The following is a 27949-nucleotide window of genomic DNA, read 5'->3' as shown; positions in this document are numbered from 1 at the left end:
ATCGTCGTCACGAAGATCTCGATTCTCGTTTCCTTGATTTCCCTTTTCGCTCCATGACCGATCGCGCTCCTACGCTTCACAAATTGCTTCGTTGCTCACGAACAAATCCCACGTTAATTGATACCGCGACTGCCTTTCAGGATGTTCACGTTGATTCTGGAATGGCAAAGTTGCTGCCAATACGACAGAAAGCCACGGAATAAAGATTAAACTGTGATTGCGCGTAAAATTTTTTTTTTCTCAATTTGTTGCGATGATTCGCAGGTCGATAATCTTAAAATACACAAATTTTGTCATTCTTTCTATGTTGTCGCTTTTGTCGCTTATTACGTTTTACGCGGTTGCTATTTAATTTAAAGCAGTTTCACAATTATAGAAATCTTTTTCCATTTGTTTTGTTTTCTTCTCCTGCGAATCGTTACGGCAAACAAATGTAAAACCGTTTATGTCAGTACACAAGGCAATTCTCAGGACGCTGTTTTTAATTGGCCTTGCAAATCTCACTTATATTATATTGTAAATTTAGTTCTATAAATGAGGGGATGGCAATTCATTAATATGACCATTATATTTAATTCTATCTTAAACTCATTGATTCTTTTATCATCTCGCGCAGATTCACGGATTCGTAAAGCATAAAAAACGTCGGAATTTGAGTTGACTTTATCGGCGCACGATTCGTTAAAAAACGCGATAAAATCAAGATTCATTTAATTCTCAACATCTTATGAAATAAAAGAAATGAAAGATGAAGTAAAATAAAAATCTAATAGCTCAAGAATTTAGAGAAAATCTTTAATTTTGCCAAATTTTATTCGAACGAGTCACGATCAAGCAAATATGGAATTTCCTTGATATACGCACGTATGCTCGAATTTTGTTACGACAGTAACAACTTCAACCTGTTGCAGATGTACGTGCTCATCTTCGAAAAAAACTGATCAAATGTTTCTACTATCCTGAATGACACGTTGGAATTCCACCTCATTCGATTTGTTATCACGTCACGATCGAGAGTAACTGCATGCGTATTTATTTATGCGTGTCCGCTGACACACACTTTTGATATACTCGTATGTATCATATACATATACGTGAATATATATATATATATATATATGTGTGTATATGAATAGTTCTGCGTTATTGGAAAGCAGTTGGTAGGATCAGTAGGATAGAAAACGAAATATATTGACGCAGCAGCGGTATAGACATGGCTGGCCCCGATCTGTCACACAAATCATTTGCTTCGGGTCGTCTCCATGACGTGCACCTTCACCAGATGCATCGTGGCAACTCGTTGCTACTTTTGCCTTCTATCTCGTATACCAGTTTCCCAATATAATGTGGCTATATATCGTAAATAATCGGCTATATATCGTAAATAACGCATCTTACCATGGCTACCGCACAGCTTCATCGTACAAACAAATTTATATAATATTGTGACTTTTATAGTATATACATTTATGGTGCTTTATATAAATATAAAAATATCAAAGTTAACAAAAACTCCATTGCTGGATTTGCTTTTCTTTTGCAAAATTTATTGGGAGAAATAACCAATTTCGAAGAAAAAGCGACCATTCGCCATCAGTAATTTAACAATTGTGAGAAGAAACGCGCTGGATAATCAAGGACTACGCATGTCGTCTGCCCTTATTTCGCACTATTATATCCTGGCAACCTCTATCATAATAAGCGTCAACAGCAATACCGAATATTATACCAAGCCAATGGCAATTATTTTTCTTGGTCGCGTTATAGCGCATCCTGATAAATAAGCAGTTACTTCCGCGATATTCTATATTCCAAACTAAGTAAGGTGCGATGTTTTCCAGATCCATTGCGCAACTTTTATCGCCGACACGAATATTAGATCCTACTCCGTTTCTATATACCTTCTCCTGCCTCCATAAAAGCAATAACACACAATTCACGGGGTTAACAGTTTGGCTCCGCATGAGATAAGCGAGTTGTGCCAAGCTGGCACAACTCGTGTCTACATTCCTCAAACCTTCATCGAAAACACCATTTAATTTGAGTATTCGTAAACTTTGTAAATTTTTCTATAAAAGTTTTATTTCTAGTACAATTTTTTAAACGTATAAAAAATATTCAACTACAAAATATAACAGGGGAGATTAAATAAATATTCGATTAATAAAAATCTGTGAGAATTGACACTGCGCGTTCTACGCCATAAAAAAATATTCTTTCCTTCCTGTACTGCGCGAAATATTATTTTGTAGTTGCAGTTAAAGCATACATTGCGATGTCATTATAATATATATATATATATATATATGTGTGTGTATACCTACACTTATACATAACGGAAATTGCGAGCGCAGGATCGACTGTCAAAGGTGAGGGCGCAACTCGAAACTTACATTGAACGTCGCAAGAACGAATCGTCTAAAAACAGAGATGCCTGTTTCCGCGAGATGACTCGTGGAAGAAATAAAATTCGTCGAAACGAACGTCGCACACCGAAGAAAAAGTTGCGACTGAAATGTCAAATTTGACGTGTTGAAAAAGATGACGGCAGGGAACGAAGAATACCAGACGTAAAAGGAAAGAAACGCATGGAGGAAGGTAGACCGGAGACCAGGTCACCCAGCACAAAGAACGATGATGAATCGCGGCTTGATGATTGTAAGAAACTGCAACGCACAAGTCCGGAGGTCTCTGGAGTCTCCAGTGCACCTTACATATCGACCTAGCGTATCGACGAACTCGACGAATACTTAAAAAATTATAATAAAATAAAAGACACAATCTAGCACGCAGCTATCTCACATATTCCTATTCTAACTGTAATAATAATAAAAAATTGTACTTTAAGAATTTTAAGAAAAATAACGTACAATACGAGAATCAAAAGATAAAAAACCAAGGACATTTCACGTGAAACGAGTCCACCTAAAAATAAACTGTTTGAGATCTTTAAAATAATAATGGAAACATGTAAGGCCATATTGTGTAATGTTGAAGATAAACAAAATAAGTATTATATGCCTTGCACCCAAGATATTAGAGATAGTTGTTTAAAGGAGTTCTCTTTTTGTCGCCATTTGTAGTTAAAATTACAAAATACATCAAATTTGTATACAAATAAATTTTTTAAGATTTTTCCCTTACTTTCAGATAAAAAGGTTAATTTTAATGAGGAAAAATAAATAGTGTGGAAAAAACTAATTTTTTAACTTTAAATAAATAAATGAAAAATTGTATTCACTTTTAAAAATCTGAAAAATTTCTCCAAAATACTCCAATATATGCAGAATGCGATATCGTAAAGGCAATTTTGAGATCGCAATGGGTGAGATCCATTAGTAAATGAATTTTTTTTCTAAACAAAATTGAAATTTCTGCCAAAAACTCGATAATATCACTTTATTAATCACTCTAATTATATAATACATTTGTATAACTAATATATAACTAATTACTAAACATTACATAATATACCCATTTTTAACATATAATTGTGAAATAAAAACTAATTCGGGAGTCTTAGCGTTTTATGTTCTTTAGAGCTATTTATTTCTTCTTTTCCTTTGGAAAGATGTCTCGTTCCTTATCACAACTTAATTCTTTTAAAATAAGTTGATCTTTTGCAGGAATAATCGTATGATATTTTAATGTACCCGAAATAGTTTTCACTAATGTGAATCTTGGTTCCAAAAATTCATTTAATTTATCGTGCTTTTGCATTAAATAAAATTGTTGTCTTTTAAATTGTTTTTGGCTCACATGACAAAAGAGACAACAATTTTATTTAGTTCAAAAGCAATTCACGGTAAATTAAATAAATTTTTGGGACCAAGATTCGCATTAGCGAAAACTATTTCGGATACATAAAAATATTATGCGATTATTGCGAAAGATCAATTTATTTAGAATTAAGTTATGATTTCCAAAGAAAAAGAAGAAATAAATGGGTCTAAAGAATGTAAAACACTAATATTTTTTATTCACAACTATATGTTAAAAATATATTATGTAGTGTTGAATAATTAGTTATATATTAGTATAAATGTATTATGTGGTTTTAAGTAATTACATTAATTAATAAAGATATTAATCACGTTTTTGATGGAAATTTCAATTTCATTTAGGAAAAAAATTTATTTTCTAGTGGATCCTATTGCGATCCAAAAATTTCCTTTATGGCATCGCATTCTATATATATATATATATACACACTACAGTATTTTCGAGATACTTTTCAGATTTTTAAAAATGAATATAATTTTTCATTTATTTACTTAAAATTAAAAAATTGATATGTTTTCCACATTATTTATTTTTTCTCATTAAAATTAACTTAAAATTATCTGAAAGTAGGTATGTCCACTTACATGTTTTCACGATTATTTTAAAGATCTTAAACAGTTTATTTTTAGGTGGACTCCTTTCACGTGGAACGTCCCATTTATTATTTTTATTACAATTTATGATTATGATTCAACATAAAAGTAAAAATATAAAAAAATTTGGTATAAAAAAAAAGGTGTTATTCTTGAAGGTGTTATTATATTCTCGGATCGCGAAAAGCATTGCCATATGTTTCATTTTTCAAGTTTGAACATTAGATGGTGACAAGTGTCACTTCGTATTATCTTTCCGAAAACAGATCTTGTTAAATATTTCTTCACTATACGAACCTATTCTGTGAATCTGTTCCCTTCTGATCCTCGACAATTTATAAGAATTGTCTACTTTGTCGTGCTCCATCAGCGATCCCAGTGTCCGATATTGTCAAGCATCTCAAGTGGAAGTGACATCGTTCGCGGCCCTGCGCGAAATTCCACTTGAACTCGCGCCGACATTCCCGATAACGAAGGAGACATCTTTCGGGATAAAGACGCGGAGATAGAGAAAATGCGTGCAGGAGTTACGGCAGGAGAGCGGAAAGGGGCGAGCGGAAGAAAGGAAGAAACGATGCGAGAGAAACGAGAGATCGATCGAGGAAAACGAGAGGAGAATAGAATGTGGCGAAAGGAGGAAAAAGCGCGGAATCGTTTCTGGTCGATTTTTCAGGACGAAGAGGAGGCGTCATCTTCCCCTTTTGAAAACGTCATGTAACCGGAAGTGAGAACGTTGCGGCGTTTCTGGCAAGCCGCGGTATGCGCATTCGGTTTTGGTAGAAAAGGACGAGAAAAGAGAACGAGAGAGGAATGAGGGATGAGGGTGTGAAGGGGAGGAAGGGATATCAGGGTCGCTGAAGGTGCTGGAAAACGAAGGAGACGAGGGAATTGAAGCGTGGCTGTGGAGGCCCGCTCTCGTGGAAAGGGAAATACTTTATAATTGAAAAGCTTCGCTTAAATGGGAACGTTTCTCTCTTTACGCCTCGACATCATATAAAAGTGAGAGCCCGCCGCGCCGCGCCGTCGACCGGATAGAGGGGGATAAACGAATTTATTACGGACAGGTCTCTCTGTTTGGACGCGTATGTGCGCGTTTAACTTCTCACGAGTGCGGAAACGATTATTCTGGTGGAATGGGTTTCCGTGTAATTAAAATTTCCGTGTTTAATCTCCGTTATTGAACAAAACGAGCGCACAATCCCTCGATCTATGTTTGTATACAATAGTAACAAACAGTGAAACGCAAAAATGCAGATTATAAAATTCGTATAAACGCGTAAATTGATGCAATAGCTTCCGGGATATCACACGGTAATTTTATTGCGTAGTAAATAAAAGCGCAAGTTACTTCCAATTTCTGTTCCCTCTTATAAATCTTTTCAAGTGATGTGTACAGAGTTTCAAGAACCGCATATTAGTACCAGAACTTTTTTCTTCAACTAATTTACATTCACTGCTTTCTTAGCGGTGAAAATTTAAGCTAAAGCTTGATTATCCAGTTATCCAACATCAAAAACTCAAGACTTTTAAATTAAGTTTCTGAAGAATAGAAGGATAAACCTCATTTTTCCGTTCATTGGGGGTAGAGATATTTTCCTACAAAGATTTAATTTAGACCGTAATTACCAAGTTATCTCAAGTATAAAATGAACCATAGAGTCCCCAGATTAAATTTGTACTAACGACAAGTACACACACACACACACACACACACACACACACATCGTATTTCTTTATAAGAATATATTTCTTTTTCATACATGTGTATAATATATTAGCATTTATTATGTTACAATAACGTTATATTCATTGACGTTTTTTTTAGAGACTTGCCCTTACGGAAATAAACAATTGGAAAACCAATAATCACCATTAGATTTTAATAGTAATTATTCGCTCTTTAATAGTGAGTATTTATTATCCAATAATCAGATTGTTTACAATGATCACTACTCAAGTTTTTAACGGAGTCATTATTGATTCCACTAGTCGGATTATTTGCAATAATCATTTCCCAATAGCTTTCGACAAAGGGTGATTATCGATTCCCTAATCAGATTATTTAAAATAATCATTCCCCAATAGTTTTTGACTAAGTAATTATTAATTTTCTAATCAGATTATCCGTATTGATCACTACAGCACACTATTTTAATAATGACTATTTAAATAAACTGCGCCTAATTATAAGTCATTAAATCTATAATTAAGAGACTATAATGCCATATCAGTAATCAAAGTGTTTGCAATAATCATCCTTGTAGTCCAACTATTCGTTGGACAAATTAAACTAAAATTTTTTTAATTCGTTTATGAAACTAAATACTCACGTATATTTTAGCTATATACGTGAGCTTTTTGACAATATCTATTGACCAGATATGTCACAGTTATACATCTATAAACATTCAGGATTCGTGGGTCATCGAAGAAGCAGTTCTCATACGATTGCAGAGGTCAAGCAACACTAGATGAGGTACAGATTTAGATGGGTGACAGCTGGAGAGCATCATGAAATTATAATAGATCCCGATTTCAGGAGGAAATCTTTTTTTTATCATAATTTTGTCGTGTATATTCTAAAATATGATGTTAAACACTAATATTTATTTTAGCAGTAACACTAAATTAATTAATTTTTCCAATAATTATCTGAACAGTTTTCCCAATCTAATAGTAGCTCTTCTCAATTCGCGAACAAACTACGACTGAATAATCAAATAGTTTCACCAACAGTCCATTTCCGTAAGGGTGTATATAGTAGTATCACGTATTACAGTATATATTATTTTTATAGTACAAAACTAAAATATTTTTTCAGTAAAAGCACACATTTCGCAAAAGCAACATACGGTGCCGCAATTATACCCCAGCAGAATCCAAATTAGCTTCCTGTAATTTGCGTTCGTAAAAACCGCTAACGATCGCTTTCAGCCAGGATGAAATTACCCTAATCAAGTTCGGGGAGAGCAATTCAAGCCGCCACCACCGGCCACGTGTCTACTGACAAATATAACTATTTTTATGTTCTCCCGACCGAGAAGCTCTCTTCATCGTAAGAATTTTTCCATGAACCTAGTACCATTAGAGACGTACCATCGTCATCATCGACATGGTCGTCGTCGTCGTCGTCATCGCCTTCCTTGTGAAAGGGGATGAAGTGAAATTGATTGAACCGGTGACCTCAAAACTTATACCATCTTTGAACTAGCATCATCTTTGATCGGAATAAAGTGTAAAAGTGTGAGCGTGATCTATGCTACGTATAGGGTAGAATATTTTCATGACATAGATAACTTTATGATTTTTCATATGTTCGCACACAAATGAGTACAAAATTATTTTGTCTCGTAAAATTTTGGTTTTTACTGTAATATAAGTGTCCTCTTTTTCTCTTAATGATTATGATGACTTTTTCTTTTAATACTCATGATCTCATACATTATATTTCATTTAGCAAACATTTAAAATATATTGAAATTAATACGAAATTACTTTACCTTACTCTGTATATACGACTAAGAGAGGTGAGAGGTGATGGCAGATATAAAGGGATGGGTAAAGGGTGGTTGGGTTTTGTCTGTTCATTTGGCGAGTAACGAAGTTAGAGCCGAGGCGGCTAATCCAATCATTCGATTCTCTCTCTCTCTCTCTCTCTCTCTCTCTCTCTCTCTCTCTCTCTCTCTCTCTCCTCCCTCTCTTTCCCACACTTCCTTCTACCTTTCTTCAACGCTACATCTTTCCCTCCCCCACCTCCTTATCTATTATCAATCTATCCATCTCGATTTCGTTACGTCGCGTCGATGCAGCTGTCCTATTTATATCTTTTTGTTCCAATTCCATTGAATCAACTGAAATCTGTTTTATCTTTGTCATTTTTGTATTTTTTGTTTCATTCAGATTTCCTATTGTTTCCAGCTCGCTGAGGAAGGTAAAGTGCAATAATTCGCACAAAGCAAATATTACTTGCGCTGATTTATCTGTAATATAAAATCCATAAAGATTGCAGAAGATGAGATATGGAAAATACAAGAAAGGACAAGATACAATTTGTAACAAACTTATATGATTGTGTAAAATTATTCTCTCTGAAAATACATGATGCAAACAGTACCGAAACATATTTTAGTGAGAGTATAAAACATAGGAATTATTAAGTGCTCTTTACAGTTGCCCGACATAATTAAACTAGCGCATAATTTAATTTCAACGGACATTGTTCAGTATTATGTAATGTGTCATCTAATGAATATGAACTCTATAACAATTGATTAAATATTACTAGATGTACCAACATTAATTCAATAAAATACAAATCAGTAAACGAATTTACATAACATTTCGCAATTCTTTTTTAATATAGCTAATTACTTTTTATAAGCATCTAAGACAGCAATATATCATTGTCAAGGCGTATATTTGTAAAATGACCCATTCTGTCATATCAAATTGTCCCTGTCAAATGACAGGGTAAAATAGGAACGATCGAAGAAGCGATAGATCCTTTGAAGCAGTCCTTCCTTCTTCCCTAATTTACTTTGAATAGCGGTTGATTGATCAAGATTGAATAAGGCGATGTAATATAATTACGTATTGCGGAAATATTGATATTAGACGGCGGATATAGGCCAACTTTTTTCAATGTGTCGATTTTATCCTGTATCTCACGATTACTACTCAAGATATCAATAATTTTTCCCGCTCATATTCACACAAAATAAATTGCTTTGACAGAAAATGTGCTAAAAGCATATTAAGATTACAAAAAAGCAATATAATAAATATCATCAGCATTACAGCCAAATAGGATCCGATAATAAAGTAAGTACAATAAATATATTTATATTACATATATATATATATTACATATACATATATTATATATATATATGTATTTAACTTTCAATAACCGTAACAATCTTTTTATTAATGTGAAAAAACTTTTTCAGAATACCTGGTCAACAAAAACTACTTTGCTACATTTTTAAGGATGTTCAGCGACGTAAATGGCGAAACAGTCGAATGTCTCAGGCTATGATTGTCCAAACGCAATTCTTGTCTATACGATACGAAATCAAGAATTGTGTGGGGACATCAGCGCTCGGGGCGCGAATCAACTAGGGAATGTTTTTATTATATAAATTATATTATTGTATTTTTTTTATAAAATCTTAAATAAAATAATATTTTATAAAATAGATAAAGATTTTTTGGAAAAATTTATATTTTAAGTCTAATCATTCTTTTTATCTCTTCAAACTAAATTTCCTACACTTAATAAAAGAAAATTCAAATTTTTTCTACGTGATTATAGAATGTTTGAAGCTAAAGATCAATTTTTCAGTTTTAATGGGACAAAATTATAATCTAGCGACACTAAGTTTGCAAAAGTTAAGTATTAAATAATTAAAGTGGCTGTAATAATATAGAGAATATTAGTGTAATAAAATCTTATTATACAAGTAGACGGAATAACGGAAATCAAATGTTTGCATTAACGTGGTACATTTGCTGCAGCTAAAGGAGAAATTGGGAAACGGAAAGAAATGATCTCACTGTGAGAGACTTTCGTGGATGTCAACTACAAGTGTATAGGTTTGTACGTACGAGCACACTTACACGTAGTAGTTACGAGGGATGGACAAATGGCGTCGTCAGCACCTCCGTTTTCAGCAGGAACAGAATCAGAACCTATTCTTCGACCAAAGCTATTCTCTTTCCCTTTCATGCACAGTGGTGTAATGTCCCGACAAAAACAAATGGACAAAAAAATCCACCGCAGACAATATCGATTTTCGGTTATGACAATAGAAGGAACACACCAACAATACGGCCATGATCTCAACAAGAAAAAAAAGGAAAAAAAAAATTCGTTATGATATCAGGGGTACATTTGAATAAGGAATTAATTTTGTTAGAATTTCTATATTAATATTTACAAACATATATGTTACCTCCTACTTGAAAATATAGCTCTGAATAAATTTAAGTCGTAATATAGGTTAATATATATATAATATTCATTTGAGTGATGTAAATTTTATATAACAATTGATATGATTTAATAAATACTAATATTTAAATTTATAAAATAAGATTATTAGCATAATTTAAGGGTTCAGGAATCCTCTAATTATTCTGATACTTAATATTTTATAGGTTTAAATATTTATTAGGAGCTCTCAAAACGAATATGGGATAAAAAGGATTTTGTACTCATCTCAATTTTGTTTTAAATCTTCCAATATACATTTCCAATGTACTAAAAATGTATAAATAATACATTGACGACACGATACTACACACATCTCTTTCGCTTCCCAGCTACATGAGATAATCGCGACCGTGCAAAACAAGTTTGTGCATTCGCAAATGTTCTAGAAAGTCATGCATTCCCATGAGATAACTTCGGCGAACGTGACGTATTCGAATGCGCCGAGTGATTTGTGGGCACGAAGGGGAAATAAGGAGAAGAGATAAGCGAGGTGAGCGATGCGCAACGTCTTCGTGAATGTAAGAAGATGCGAGGCGTGCAAAAGTGCGTCTGTGCATTAACTGCGAAGTGTGCTGTGTGGTAGACGGTCCCATTATAAGAGTACCTATGCACGCACACCGAGCGCATAACTATGCGCCTACTGGCGGACGTCGGAGCACAATATGTATGAACACGTACGAATAAGTGTACGTGACGGTGGTTGGCACAGATACACTGGATACATTATGCATCGCGGATTTTACCCCGTATAATGCACTTGTTACCTATGCATATAACGGTCGCGCCAGGATGAAGTGTCGAGGGGTGGAAAAAGAATGGGAGAATGCCATAACGGACAGATTACTTTTTCGAGGAAGATAACCCACCTCGCAAGTCGTCTTCGCGTATTTATTCGCGCCTAAGTAAAAAACAGGATTCATCTCTGGACTGCAGTAAATTACGCCGCGTCGCAACAAAAAAAAAGCTTTATGCTGTTAAACACTCCAATAAAAAGGGTACGTGCATTGTGCATTGTTAAGCTCTTATCCTGGTATACTTTTTATTCCGTAAGCCGGTAATCTGATCTGGTTTTATTTAAAGAAAGATAGTTACGCGTAAGGTTCAGTAAGACTTAAGTCTTTAACGCCGACTATTCAAAATTACTCAAGCTTTATAAAATTTTTCCAAGATTAATTACGAAATGTATTTTTCTATAGAAAGTATTTAAGATCAAAATCGTATATATCAATAGACAAACGTTAGATTTAATAAGTCGGAAATAACTAATGCAATTAAAAACGGATAAGGAAAATTATATATTTTCCTTATTTTTATATAATAAAAATATAATTCAATTTATTAAATTAGTAACACTTTGTGAAATGTTTATCAAAGATACCATTTCAAGTATATGCATATGTGTGCAACTGCATTTCAGTAATTCTAGCAAACCTAATGGAAAGCACATGAGTTATGCATGGATCTGACTATCTATTAGGCGGCACAATCATCGTTTATTGATACATACATATGGCACGGGATGGCTCAAGATAAACGGCACATCGGACATATCTAACAAAACGCCATTAATTGGAGAATGCGTGGTCTGACGATTATGTAACATCACGTGTCCTCTGGACGGTACTTGATGAACAGATTTAATAACGGCAAATCAATAGAGCTGAACAATACCAGCAATTAGTCGCAAGGCCATGACATCCATTCAGATTTAATAAATATGAACAAAATTTTCGATCAACAAGTGTAATATTTAAATGATGGATAATCTTCTAGCGTGTATTTTTAATACTTTTAGTATTGATACTTTCCGATATTCACCGCATCTGAAATATCTTCTCGTTATCCATATATCATTATCGCTTAGAATCAACACAAGATCGGCAATGGGAGAATTCGATAACATTGGGAAAGCCGTAACAATGAAATCACGGTACAAATAGGAAATGACTTGGTCCATAAATCCCTACTAATGAATCCCCCAAGACATTGTAACACGTCGTGGCAAAGTACAATGTATGGCACGGGAAGAAACGCGAAGACAACATGGAGGCCGAAAGGGGGAGCGTAATTGTGTTTCGAAGAGTGGACGGGCATCGGCTTTTCCGGCCCAACACGTACGTTATGGAGAAAGGGGGCGGAGATAAGCGCGTGGGTGGACGGCTCTTCTCCATGGAATTTTAATCAGCGTCAATTACTCGCAGGAGTGGCACGTTCTCCTTACGTCTGCACTTTCCTCGAGACGCAGCGGCAGAATTCAATTTTGCCGTCCTTTAGCCCGCTCAGCCGTTCCTTTCTTCCGCGAACCAACTTGGCCACGCGAATCTCGTCGTCGTCGTCGTCGTCACTGTTGCGAGAAGAGGAAGTAATAGGCAGGTATTACCTCGAGATGCGAGAAGGTTAATCCTGTCCCCGAAAGCGTACCTTTTCTCTGCTGCTGTTGCTACTCCTCGTAAAAATGTGCAAGGAGATCGTTGCCTCGTTCTCAACGTTACCACTTGACTCGCATCTTCCATAACAAATCTAGTAATTCTCCTCCGTGATGAATGTTCGGAATTTTAAATTGATTTAATTAACTGTTCAATTACCGCGATGAGATTACGGTAATTGAATTACAATAGCTCGTAGTAATTAGTGTTACGAATTAATCACCCATCACTTAGTTCTACCAAGTATGTAACGTATGAAATATATCAAACGCATTCCTCTAATCCAAATTTTCCATCGATTATCATCCTTTTTCCCGATTCGCTCTAATCATTAAAATCTATAATCTTTCTCCTTGCGAAATGTTATCATAAATGTCAAACGCGCTTAATTTACCTATTTACTCTATTTGTATTGAAATTTAATGTTATCGAATATTTCGTTTCCATTCGGGGTTTTGATATTAGCTAATTTTGTATTCAAAATTGACATGATTCTTTCTACAAATTTAGTTAAGATTTCAAGTTTAAGAAAAAGGAATAATCTCTCACGAAGATGTTCACCGAACCATATGCGAAAAGATGACCAAACAAGATCGGAGACAAGCGCAAAGTGGAGGAGGCCTGTGATAAAACCTGGTCGAGTCCGGAATAAAAGGATCTCGGCACGAAGGTCGATTCAAGGCACTTAGAAGCGCCCGTTTCTCGTCGGACACGGTGATGATGTATGGCTCTCAACGATAGAAAATGTTATGGCGGAAGGACTCGGCGCGGCGGTACGACCTCGTTTCCCCGCTGGAAGCCCCGGGGCCCTCTTGCTGAGGTGACGGCAAGAACGGAAGAAGGAAGGAAAGGCGGATGGAGGGTAAGGAAGGAAGGATATCTAAAGATGGCCGTCGCCTCATAACTCCTCGGGATATACGTTTTTTGGCCGGGGGGGGGGGGGGGGGGGGGAGGAGAGAGAGAGAACGCAAACGCCGCGGGTTCGTGTGCGTGAATCACGCGCACGTGCGCACGTGCGCACGCTGAGACTGGACGAACACGCGCACGTAGTAACGCAAAGTATATACGCGATGCCCGTAATCCATAGATATCGGCTCGCCGTCGGTGCCTTCGTCGTGTTATTGCACGAGGTTTATCGGATAACTCTCTACCTCTTCATCCCTTCCTCTTCGTTCACTCACCCCCTTCGCCAGCCCCGACGATGCGACAGTGCGGCAGAGAAACGCGAGAGCGGGACAAACTAACCGATGATTGGTACCTTATGAAAATTTGTTTGCCCGTGGGGCGAAAGATCCGCGATAAATCGGGGATGAATTGGCTATGCAATATATAAAAGACGTCGTCTCTCGTCGTAGGGAACCATCCACGCACACGCACACGCGTGCACAGCGGATGATGCGTACAAGTGTGTTTGTGAAACCGGCGACATCAAACGTGCATTTTACATGCAATAAGCCGAGTTAATTGGAAAAATAGCGCGCGCGCCGTATATAAAAGGATATTGGCGAAATAAATTAGTTCGTTTTCAGAGCATCGGAGGAAAATTTCACAACCAACACGACAAAACGTGTTCGCGTGAATGTACGCGTGTGCACGGACGCGTACGTAAATTCGCTAAGAACACGCTACGTCGCATTATTGGATTTCTCTTCGATTCCTACCAATCCGCCAGAGCATCTCGCGTATTTGTGCCCCTCTCCCCCAACCCCCATGTTCTTCCATGGAAATTCCACAAGGATACTTTTTATCACATGATTTCTTCTCTTTTTCTGCAAGGACCCGGAGAAAAGCGATTAAATCTCGGCCGACAGCGCGGTAAACTCCCCATAAATTCTCCAGCTTGCGATAAAGACAGACTTGTCTTGTCTTCTTTTATGCCCGTGTTTCGATATACGGTATACTGCCGGTATACGTCAACTATAGATTCAATAATACTAGCAATGTATATCAGAACACGGCCTGCCATCATTTGCTTTCATTACAATTGTTAGTTACGGTTACGCGATACGACTTTTGGGAAATAAATCGTAATCAGGTTCGAGCGGAAAACAGATGGGACAAATGTACACGCGGTATATAATAACTACTTGAAACGTTCAAATAAGTCAATGTGACTGGATCTAAAGGTAGGAATCAATTACATTGGTTCGACTACTTGGTACGCCGCTGATTGAGTGGTTGTATGTACTAAATGCACTCTAGACTCAAAAAATTTCCCATCGCTATTCTTACAAATTTAAATTTATTCCGTTATCTTGCGAAATATACGATCCTGATATAGGCAATGCAAACGGCATCGTGGACGCTGTTTCCCTAACTTTTCTACTCTTTTGTGCATTACGACGTTCCCTGCCGTGTTTATACACACATGTATATACATACATTGACTCGCTCAGCTAGCTTTGCTAGCACTTGGATGCAAACGCGGAATCGTAGATAAGCCAATGCACAAGCAAGGAGCAACGGAAAGCACAGCGCGAAAGCAGAGTTTCTCTTGCTTTTCTTCCCTATCTCTTCAGAAATACGTACCGGGTTGCATCGACATCCCCGTCGATACTCTCTGTACTCCTACCGGAGGTAGGAGCAGGACTAGCAGGAGACACACATGCCGGAAATGGCTCTGGCGGGCTCGACGTGTGCGGAGAACGAAATAAGCAAATAATACGCGGGACGTATCCAGGAAGAAGAACCGGACCAAACGGAAGATGTACAGCGGAGGGTTTCACCATTGGATTGTCCGAAAATGCAGCCGCTGTGCGGCCGATCGTGAATAGGACCCGACCGAATCGGATCGAACACTGGCCTCGTGCCAAATAAACTCGAGCAGAGGTGAGTGTCCGCATAACGTCGCGCAGCGGCCAGCAACACGCTCGTATATCACTGTTCCGTGTGTAAGGCGATCGTTGAAATTAAATTCAGAGATCGCAAATCCTTGCTCGAAGGTATTCTGCCGCTACACCTTCGAGGATGGCCATGACGTTCGTTAAATATTGTTTCACCCTTGTGAATATTGTGCCAATTTCCGAGTAGTAATTCTTGAATTCGACGATCTAGGCTCAACTTGTGAATTCTACTTCATGCGCGCTACTTTCGAGGAATTAATTAATCAAATTTTTTAGTAAAAAAAACTATTTGTTGAAAAACTAAAGGTTTGTTGAACCGGAAGATTCAAGGGAAAATCTGATAATTCAAAAGTAAACGTGGTGTGAATTCACCTAAATATTAATTCATCACGTATTAACCCGACGTCATTGCGGCCGGCTCATAATGAGACATTTTTAAACATCTGTATTTTCTTACATACTTCTAGTAGATTTTAACTAACATTTTAGCACCACAATGACGCCAGGTTAAAAATCTCTCACAGAACTTTTTGCGACTGCCATAAGAAACGTACTATATTTACAACGTATAATAATATATATTTGAGCAGCTTTTCAAACCTCTATTCTTCTTGTAGTATTCTTTAAAACGACATAACACGTTTGAAGAACAAATTCTTTGTCGCTCAAACCATTTCTTTGGCATATGGATTTTTTCGTACTTTCCAACAAAAATCGCATATTCGAACTCAAATATCTGCACCTCTCCGAGAGACTGCGCCATTGCCCGCGGATATTACACGCGCTCGATGAATGCTGGATAGAAACGGGGGCTGCAGGATCGGTTAGGATGGGACAAAACGCAATAGGATAAGCGAGCGTGGAGAATACGATTGGACGGGCGATATCTAGCATGATTCTAGAATGGTCCCCTATTTCTGGCCTGTTCTGCCATTCGGCTCAATGATAGTATATACGCGACCTGCATTACCTAACGCTTCCAACGAAGAAACGTCCTGTAGATAGAAATAAGATTGGCCAATTCCAGCAATTCATCGCATACATGATTGTATCACGATTTACAATAGACAATGTTATCGGAAATTTGTTGCTAGGATATATCCATATATCTATTATCAATAATATCCTAATAAAGTTATATTATGCTTTTACGATAAAATTGATTACTCTGTTTTAATTATAGGTATTTTAATTTAACAGAAATGTCTACATCGCGTTTATCTTATAGCCTTGTTTTCTCTGAAATTATTGACTATTTTAATTTAATTTACTAATAAAAGAAGAAGACATTAGATTTTTCAAATTGCTATAAACTTCAGGTTCTAACATCCACCTTCCTTGTGTGTATCACTAATAATAAAATAGCCCTTTCAATAACACTGTTTTTAAATAAACTATTTATTTTACGGGCGTAACTTAGCAGCATAAATCATTGTCAAAAAATTTAACTCAAGTATATATTATAAAAAGAACTCGTTTCATCTCTATAGTTTTGAAAAATAAGTTTAAAAATAAAAGTAGTTTATGTCTACTTATATAAGTACGACTATTTATTTCCTAACAAAGTCCGATATTTATTGACAGTTAGCCAGAAAATAAATATTGTTTTACAGCATATTTTATTATATTTTTTATGTAATAGTTGTCACTAGCAACGCCTAGCTTATTCGATCATTAATAAAATTAAATTAAAAGCGAAATGCCATATTTGTTGCGGCAATTATTATCATCCACACTTGCAAATAACGAAAAAATTTCTAAAATATCTGTAACAATGTAAAAACGGAAGACTACATCACAAAATATTTTTCTTAAAATAAAAAGAAATTTTGCTACTTATTTTTAAGAAAGATGTAATCTCCCTGTTTTTGAAAAGGCTAATCCAGAAAATCATATTTTGTTCAAGCTGACGCAAAATCTTTAAATGTATTACAGGTATGTCACAGCTGCAAGGTTATCACACCCCGGGGTTACAACGTTACACAAAGAATATACTCGCCGAGAACTTTCTTATCGCGAAATACAAACGGCGTTATATTTGAGAGAAAAATTGAGCGAATAGCGCTTTGTCGATTCAATATATAAAAGCAGGGATATTAACGGCGCTCGTCGTCGCAACGCATTGAATCGAGCGTGCATCGAAATGTAATAGGAACGGGATTTTTCACGGCACTGCGCTGCGAAAAGGAAAAATCGTGAACGTTCCGTTCAAGTGCTCCGTCCTAAGGTAAGGACATTAATACACTTCGCTGATGTAATACCTCGAGCGGGATACTGAATGTAACAACAGTAACGTCCTCTCTCGCGTCGAGATGAAAACTGGGAAAAGGAACGTCTCTCGTTTTCGGGCCGATATTCAAAGTCAATTCTTACATGTATTTAAGACATCTTAAATACAGCCTTAAGATGTCATATAAACCAATCAGAGAATCGATACTAACATCTTAAGACATTACTTAGAACGTGATCTTGAAATAATAATGCACTATGAATACCGCTTTCGAAAAAGATATAAACATTTTCACAAACTTAGCTTACGAAAATGGATACGTCGCAGGTGACAGTTCAAGAAACAATGATTTTTCTTATTCAGTTCAGCGAAATCTTTTTCCGGTGCCTATTTGATTAACTGAAAACTTGAAGACACATACTAATTTTCTTACTAAACAATCAAGACTAAACATGTTTGACATTCTAAAGCTGTTTCCGTAATTATAAAATACATATAAAGAGTGACTGAAAAAAGGCAGTTTTTTAATCCGTTTTTTGGGCCTTCAATTTTTGAACTAAACTACTGTGTGTCAAATGGTATCCTATTATCCTATTCTACAATGAGATATTAATTACAAAGAAGTTTTAGTTTGACGTAACATTTATTATTATAGCTGGAGGCGAAGTTCACGTATTACGTCTACGAGTATGCGAAAATCCGTTTTTTTTTTATATTCAAAACAAATTAATTTACAAAATCACCAGAATAAGTATGATGTTCAGTTGATCTTGCCTTCATCGGAAATGATCATGTTAAATCGGGAGCGACGCACTTGCACACAGTTCAATTGCACACATCACTCACATCGGCCGATTCCTAGTCATTTTTAACTGCATTACCAATAAGATTATATTATTTAGTTTTATTTTAATTGAGCCATATTATTCTTTTACAATATTATTTTAAATTATAGCCAATTAGCGATATGGGCAATTGATATGCATCAACCTTCTTAAAATACCGGATCTCGCAGACCTATCATAATTCGATAATGGACTTTGATTCTACCCCTACCAGCTCTGATAATAATTGTCACCTCAACTTGAAACTTCTCTGTGATTAATGTCTCAATATAAGATAAAACTTGACATACAGTTCAATTCGAAAAGCGAGGGCTCAAAAAAGGATTTTTTCGCTTACTCTTTGAAAAGAAGAAAAAGCAACATTAATATTGATAAATTTAACAAACGCAGCTTATATTACATGACTACTACTCTTTTTCCCAAAACAACACGAGTGCGCAATGAATAAAAAGGGAAAGTTACTACAAGTTATGCTCGTGTTAAGCGCTATAGAATACGCGACAAGTTGCGATAATAACGCGATTTCTTCGAGAGGAGCATCGAGAGAAAAAAATCGAAGAGATTGTGCAGTGCCACCGAGTCCCTCAAGTTTTCTGCCGAGGTAGCCAGGTGTCGAGACACGGACTGTAAGCGATATAGATTGTCAAAGTTCGGGGAAACTGTTAGCCGCAGAAGTGGTGGAGTTTCGGAGGGTAACTTTCACCCTCCTCGTCTATTCCTTCTCGGCTGCCGAGCATAGCCCTCCACCCATCTCGGGAAACTCGCGACAGCGGCCGCCAGTTATCGGTGCGACATTCGTTGCATCCGAACTTCATTTCCACTGAATCCGAAGCCGCCCCTGCGAAGACACTCCGGTCGATCCGGCAATTCCACAGGCAATTTAACGATGCCTAAAGTCGTAGCGATAAAGTCCGCAAACGTTGCGGATACGTTTGTCAGAGATCCAATTAAAATAAATTCCTCTTTTTATGAGCATTTATTGAATCATTTTAAAGTGAGTTAATTTTAAGTCTAGTTCCCCAATCATACAGGGTATACATCACTGACCAAGCGTAAAAGGCCACTTTTAATTTTCAGATAAACAGACAATATAGGCAATACGTCGATACTTAACGTTAGTAAAATTTAATTTAAAAAAATTTAACAATAAGAAATGGATTGAAATAAATATCTATAATAAAAATTGAAATAAATATTTACAATAAAAATTTCTACTTTCAATTTGTAAAAACTGTGTAAGAATTAATCTTTGAAATCATAACGTAACAATTGTACGACTGATGTGTAAAATTACCCAAAATTTGACTGTTGAATCGTTTAAAAAATTCAACTCGACAAAAATGCGGATGATAAAATCGTATATTGTCATGTTATCAATTGTGTTATTTATGACAATGAGGAGTCAAACGCGCATCATTTCTATTTCTCGATCGCTGGTATCCTGAATTGAAGTTTCAACCGGAAGAATTTACGACGTGACGGTGCGAGAATGAAAATGTGTAAAAACAGTCGCAAGTTCTCGGTACGTGTCAGGATTCTATCGCGTCGTTGTGTCGCATCGCGCAACCTGATTTCCACCGTAGGGCGGAAGTCCTTTTTTCCACCTTAGCCGTAAGAAAAGCAGATAAACTGGCGACATACGAGCGAGCATAAAACGACACACGTGTAGAGTCGCGCAGCACGTATGTTTACGCGAGCGTAGTAAATTCAGTGCACGATGGCCGCGCGACACGGTGCAAAGTAAACGTTATTTAACGACTACGCGACGACCGAACGATTTATCAAAATTCATCTTCTCGAAAGAGCCAACTTGGTTTCATGGAGGGGGATAAAGGTCGCAGCTATCCGTAAGAACGGAAACGGATATATAGGGGGATATCGCATAGTTTACACAACGATAAAAATCCCCATAAAACTACCGTAAATTTCAGGATCCCCTCGGTATTGCCGGAACGTTATGGCTTTATAGGCTACGGAAAAAATGAGCACGCCCATACATATATATATACGTCGAGTGCAATCGTCGATGAAAGTAGCAACTGTGCATTATGATCACAAATTAAAAGAAACTTTACCGTACATCTCAAAGGAAGCAATTCAGCAAGCGCAAAATGGTATAGTTGCACATATAGCCCGTTATTTCTTCCTATGGATGAACATAGGCAGAGTGAAAGTTGGGGATTATTATTTAAGTGCTAAATAATTTATAATTAAGCTTAAAAAAATTAAAAAAAAACTGCTTAAAGAGTCCGATAGCAAAATCAATTTACAGTCAGAAAAATATTTTCTCAATTTGAGACAATGTTTATATATGGTAAATAACGAAAATGGTCTTAAAATTTTTCGCTAAAAGGAATTCGTTTATCGTGAGGATAAACTTGCAAAATATGCGAAGCGACCGTCTTCGATTATGCAAAATAGAGAAATCAAGCCAAGAGAAAGGAGTTGGAAAGGCCAACAGGGATGATTTGATAAAGGTCGCGTACCGAGTAAAGTAATTGAAAGGGCTCTTGTTAGCATAGAAATGGCACTTTTCCGATCCCTAGAATGAAATGGCTTTAAAGTTATCCTAAATCTTCCAGGACACTTCCGCTGTGTGCCGTACGAAGAATTGTGCGAAACCACAGAAGGACCTCTTCTCACCGTGCTCGCTTGAGAAACGCGAGACCACGGTAAAATAAATATCGACAAAGAAGAAGAAAGCGCACGTGTCGCCGGTGACAGGCGAAGATCCTCCCTCACACACGCCAATACCGAAGAAAAACATTTCCTGTCCTCCCTCGTTCGTGACATATAACGGAAAGAAGCCAAGCGCAGAGAATGTATCACATTATTTTTGGACCGTTCGTCCTTTAGAAGCTATACAAGATGTCGCGAGCGAGATGTATGCAAGTAGCAGGAACTTATTATTCTTCCAACGATATGCGCATTCGACTATTTTTTCTGCAAAAAAAATTTAATTTTCAATAATCAGATATAATGATCTGAAAAAATTCTTTCACGCAGAAAATCTCACAAAGCTTAAATTTTTCCAGTACTTGATAGCTACTTTAGCTTTTGCATCGAGTTATCATGTTATCAGTACAGATTACTCTATACAATACCTTATTTATTTCTAGTGATTTTCCTACTGCCAGATGTTACTCTCTCTCTCTCTCTCTCTCTACTCTCATCAGGTATTGGAATGTAGCTCGACGCGAATTTTGTCGCGTCACCTTGCGCAAATGCGTTCTATCCATGAGCGAAATATTATATCGAAGAGAGGAGAAACACACATCGTATCAAAAAGTGATACAGGACGGCGACAGCTCGATGACGATGGAAAAATGCGCGACCTTTCGCTTAACTTCCGCGAAGCAAACTGCCGCGAGAATCTCACTTTCATCCTTTATTGTGCCTACAATAGTGTTTCTTATTCCTCGCGCCCTGCTGTCTCGTCTTTGCATTTCCGGTTAAACGTGAGCGTGGCGACACGTTGGGAGGGAAACGTAAAAGAAAATCGTCGCACAGAAGAAAGCGCGAGGCGGAGGTTTCGGCCCATTTCCGGCGAATGGACATCCAGGATCTAATAAAGAAACTTGGAACGCCCAGTGCCTTTCTCTACGTCGCACATTTTTCCGCCACCGCCGCAAGCTCCGTGCTGGCTCGGGAATGGCCGAGGGTTGCTTGCTCTCTAGCAAGGGTATAAGGATCTACGTTATCCGACGAAGAAACAGCTTGGCGTAGACACACACACACACACACACACACATGCGCATGTGTATACATATATGGTATATATTTATATATTTTACCCGACGAGGTGGTAAGAGGGACGAAAAAAACTCTCGTATAGCAAAGTGCCGAGGTGCAGCACATCTCGAGAGATCTGATTCCCTATCGAGTTCCAGTGTTTCCACGCAGTATCTACACGTAAAGCACTTTGGCGCGTTGTGTCGTCGGAAATGGAGTGGTACCACACGGCAAAAGGCCGTCTTCTCGAAGAACGAAAAGAAACCTCGCGAAAATGATACGGTCGGAATCACGCGTCTGTTGAAATCGGACCTCGAAACTAGGTTGGGAGAGCGTTCTATTATTTAATTATCGAAATGCCACAGTTGCTCAACAAAAATTTCGGTATTGGTATATCGTGTGAGTTTGAATAGGAAAAGGTCTAAAGTCTTGAAAAAACGTCTATAAATCACGGATCTATATATTATATATATACACATAAAGTAACTAATACGAATCTTCTTTATTCCGCGTATCAATTCCCTTCGATAGCATAGACTTGTAAATCGACAATATATTTTAGAAAAACTAGCTCTCTCTCTCTCTCTCTCTCTCTCTCTCTCTCAGAAATATTATATTATAAATTCTCATTCGTGAATCTTACTTTTCAATATTTCAGTAACTCATACCGACATGTTTCTTGTTTAAATAAAATATTAGAAATCGAAATATATTTATCGTCATATTTTTGAAATATAGTCATTCAGGTATAATGATATTTGCTATAAATTGGAAAAGTATAATACTACAGGGTGGACACTTTTAATTTATCCAGTCGTTTTCTTAAAATTTCCAAGTTTAAGGCAAAAATGTTTTAGACAAAAGTTTTATGGTTTCAAGGGGGAAAGAAGTGGTTGACTCTGAGAAGATGTCCTTAAAGATCAGATTATCTAAAATTTTTTTAATGGAACCTCTCACTTTTTATTACACATTCTTGTAACTGTCTTCAAAGCCTCTTTTGAAAACATTACGATGAAGTTCATTTTCATTAAGTACTTTTCGAATTATGACGCTTGAAACTTACAGTACCGTTGGCACTTGTATTACCTAAAGTGTAATACCGACCGACGGCTAGAACCTCTTGAATGTTGTTCACAATCATGACATTGACAACTTACAGGTTACATACTGTAATTTAATTTGGTCCAAGGTCAGGTTCAAGATCACCAACAGCTGTTTTTCAAAAATTTTAGAGGTGTGTAATTCGGTCTAACATCAACTGAGAGAATTATTACTCGTGAGGCTTAGAGTAATAGATTTCGATGAAAAAGATTCTCGTATTTAATTGATTCTTAAATAGTGAGAATATGTATAAACGGTTTTGAAGACAGCAATAAATATGTGCAATAAAAAATGAGGGGTTCCATTTGAAAAATTGTAGGTAACCTTGACTTGACCTTAAGGACATCTTCTCAGGGTCAACCAAGGTCATCAACTTCTTTCCCTTTTGAAACCATAAAACTTTTGTTTGAAACATTTTTGCCTTAAACTTACAGATTGTGAGAAAATCGACTGGATAAATTAAAATGGTCTATTCTGTATATAGGTGTACGTACATCGAAAATAATAGAAAATATTTTCGAATACCTACAATTTAGGCTCATCCGCATCTCTGCAACATCACCTTGGTGTACAGTCTTTTTGAATTCTTACTTTGTGACGTGATTGCAAACAGTTTCTGCAGCAGTACGTTATTTCGTTTCTTTGTCTCCAACTTTAATATTTCGCGTCGAGGAATCTTCGAAGCCGCTATGTGCGAGATATAGTTTCTTCGAATGTGAAATTCTAATATACAGGCGGAAATGCTGGCGCGACGCTCTAAAATAGGAAAATAACAATTTTAAAAGCGAACTTTAGGTACTGTAGAAGATCTGGAAATATAAAACACATGAAACAAAGTAAAGAAGATACGAATGAGAAACCAAAAGTTATCGAAAACCCTAGTAAAGACATGAAAGAGCGGAAGATAGAGTTATGATCAAATACAGCACTAATCTTGCAAAAGTAATGACAAATTTGAAAGGATAACACGAAGGAGAAGATGCACCATGCTTTATAGAAAGCAAAAGAAGAATTCAAAGAAACTGACTCGTAGAATCGTCGAAGACGAGTGAAAAGAGAAATGAAGAAGCAGTCACGGAAAAACCAAAAGTGAAAGAGAGCTTGATGATCAACTAGCTCGCTAGCAGACAAATTGTGAGAATTTCAATGCGGCATTGTGATGTACGTTGGGTCAACAAATAAAAGAGGCAAAAGTGCGGTCGTTTCTCGCACACACTTTGTTCTCTCGTGCCGTTGTCGGTTGTACACATGCAGTGTTTGCTTCTATGGATATATTCGGCAGTGCATACACGGCTACACGTGTGTACCCTTGTGTATGTGGAAGCAAATACACGTGCGTAAAGCGAGATGCAATCTGTGTGTCCTAGAAAAGTGCATGAAAAAAAGTGTCAAGAAAAAACGCGATAGAGGACTGAAGCAGGACATGTACAGGGTGATGCGCGGAATAGGAAATAACGTCGGGCGTGACGCGTGTGTGCAACAGAAAACGCGCGTAGCAACACAACACTGACAACACGTTTGCTTGTAGAAGATATATGCTGAATGATACATGAGAACGATGTACATACGTAAGTAGATACTGAATTTTCGCGCTCGGTCGCGGCCTGTCATCCGATATTAAGCGTAAAATGGGAGAAAAGAAGGCAGAAAATAAAATTTGATAAGCCGCTTAATAAAGAGCAACTATTTTTGCGCATCGCGTCGTCGGCCAGCGCGTGTTGATGCACAAGCCAAAAAGATATTATCAAAAAGAAATTACGCTCTAACTGCTACAAGACTTGTGGACGAGGAATTTAATTGTCGTACACGAGTTTAACGCGCCTGACGAAAATTCTGAGACACTTGTAATTATTTTAAACATAATAATACCTCTTTTTGGAAACATGAAATGCATGATTGAATTATGTCTTGTGTACACGTTACAAGAGAAATTGTAAATCGTAAAAATAAAGATATCTATATTTGTGATGCTGGATACAACATATTTACGTGAAGTTATTTAAAATACACAAAAAAAAAGAGAAAAATTCCTGTGGAAGAATATGTGGAAACATAAGATTCTACTTTCTGTAAATCACTGATAAATTTATATTTTATATAGTCGAAATATACATATATTGTATAATCGATATAATGACTACAATAGCACAATTTATTTAAAAATAAAACATGGAATATTTAAAGGAATATTTATATATATATTATATATTTTTTACACGCAGTTTTTTACTGTTCTATTCAAAATATATATATTTAATCGTGATAAAAGTACCTACAGATCTCTCATCCTATGAAAAATTGCACTTTTAATCATGAATCGTGTAAAATTTTATGACCACTCAATCATAAAGTGTACGGAATAAAATATGATGTAAATCGCCAAATGCCATCGACTAGGAGATCAAGCGATGATGGCCAACGAGCCCGTCGGAGAGACGTGCCCCGCTCATAAATCGGTGCCCGATATAGAAACAAATGTAAGACCAATACTTTCGGATATTGCCGCGCCGGAGTGATTGATGATCCGAGATATTCAATATCTGCAAAAGTTGGCGGCGGCGGCGACGGCGGCGAACCCCGCTGTGCCGGCACTCTCTTCCGTTCTCGACTATCCTGACGCGACTTACTCGCCATCCCCTTTCTATCTCCTTCCCCAATAAAAGCTTCGGACTTTGCCGGTTCCTCCTCTTATTCCATATACCTCGGCCGGAATGCATGACTCGGAATTCTGGACCGGCAAAAACTTATTCTAGAAAATTCAGTGTCATCTCCGATCGCGCTGTTCATGAGATTGGGAAAAGAGTAAACTACGATAAACGAGCGTCGGAATCTGGAAACGAGTGACTCTTATACCTTGTCCTCAGCTCTGTACGAATCTGTTCTTAGACTATTGTATAATATAAATGAATGTGATGTGTAAAATATATAATTCTACTTCCTCATAAAAATTTAAAACATTTTCTATCTAGCTTGCAAAAGTTTTTCTCTATAAATAACATTGTATATAACAATCATAGACGGATATAAAATTACACACAATATATAAAAATGCCCACGTAAAGATTTCACAGAAAATAAAAATTGAATCATACAACACTATACGCAACATGTAGCAGACACTTCAAAATTACATCAATGTTAGATATGCTCTAAATGATACGTGAAATATATACGTTTCTCTATAGGTACGTGCATGAGATTTATAAAGAACATCACGTTTATATGAACTGAAAAAAAAAAGAGGCGTGACTAGCGTCTCGTAAAAAGTTCATCATAAGGAGAGAAGAAGAAACCTGAGGCAGAAGAGTAAATTGGAGAAGAATCGCTGACCGATTCCACGGCCACGTACAGATTTGGTAACTAGAATTGTTTTCTTAGCCAACTGTCGCGTTCCCCGCGGAGCCATTAAGCCGACTTTTGTATCCCACCCATTCTCGTGATATCGGGAAATAAAGAAGAGGCTGGATGGTGAGCGACGTGGAGATGAGCGAATATTCGAGGATACGCAATTGGGACGGACCACAATGACGAAAGGGCCGAAAGGGACACCGAATCCCCTTATGATGATTGCTGTAGGTTTTCCAGGCATCCCTTTTCTTGGATTTTCTCATCTTCCCCTCTTACCTACACCACGAATCTTATCGCCCTATAGTACGCGTTTCGTCCAATGATAATATCGATTCACCGATTGGCCGTGGAAAACAGCCAGATAAGCCAAAAACTAGATCGTACCTATATCTTTTTCCGTATAACTATAAGCAACAGCTCACGTATCAAAATTTTATTAGTAAGTAATAATGAAATCGAAGTTATAAAATACGATTCTTTCATAATACTTATTTTGCGTATTAAAGTAGAGTTTATAGGGTTATTAAAAAAATCGATAGTTTAGAAATTTTTGATGAAACTCCCTGAAATTCCCAAGTTTTTAGATACGCAAGACAAGCAATACGCTTTGATTTTAAAGCATGTGCAATAAATTGATACAAATGACAAAATTTTACTTTCTTAAGAAAAAATTCTTGCTCTTGCCATTATTTCATGTAAAACTTATATATGTATTTAGCACGATTTACAGCATCAGAATCAGAAAATATAAAAAGCAAATTCCATTTATTGCGTCAGATCTAGAAGAATCGAAAGTTACGGCGCGTACAAAAAAGAAAGAAACAACACTTGACCATTTGAAGACGAAAATACCGATATTTTCTATATCCTAAAGCCAAGGGTAGAATCTATTCACCAAAGTCCCTGTTTCAACGATCAAGGCATAATGCGAATTTCCTTTACCACAGCACGATCGAATCTACTTATACTCGTAGTTGGAATGATGTAACGCCGGCAAGGCGAGACTGAAAGATGGAATATCGCAATGTTGAGAACGTTCATCGGTTTACACGC

General features: G+C 36.9%; 1 protein-coding gene and 1 long non-coding RNA gene across 2 annotated transcripts in view; one reads left to right on the top strand and one right to left on the bottom strand.

Annotated features, from left to right (window-relative positions):
* Positions 1 to 9474: 9474 nt before the first annotated feature.
* Positions 9475 to 27949, bottom strand: part of Urm1 (Ubiquitin-related modifier 1) — a 45859-nt gene continuing 27384 nt past the window's right edge. Inside the window, exon 6 of the mRNA XM_018516340.1 lies at positions 9475 to 9493. The gene's annotated coding sequence lies outside the window, so the exon portion shown is untranslated. The remainder of the gene's footprint in view (positions 9494 to 27949) is intronic.
* Positions 9669 to 18998, top strand: LOC108766821 (uncharacterized). The gene is made up of 3 exons (XR_001940397.1): positions 9669 to 9680; positions 9941 to 9946; positions 18930 to 18998. It is a non-coding gene; the product is annotated as an uncharacterized LOC108766821 (long non-coding RNA).

The sequence above is a fragment of the Trachymyrmex cornetzi genome, unplaced genomic scaffold (assembly GCF_001594075.2).
Source record: "Trachymyrmex cornetzi isolate Tcor2-1 unplaced genomic scaffold, Tcor1.1 scaffold627, whole genome shotgun sequence".
Lineage (NCBI taxonomy): Eukaryota > Metazoa > Arthropoda > Insecta > Hymenoptera > Formicidae > Trachymyrmex > Trachymyrmex cornetzi.
This window is presented reverse-complemented; position numbering and strand designations above follow the sequence as displayed.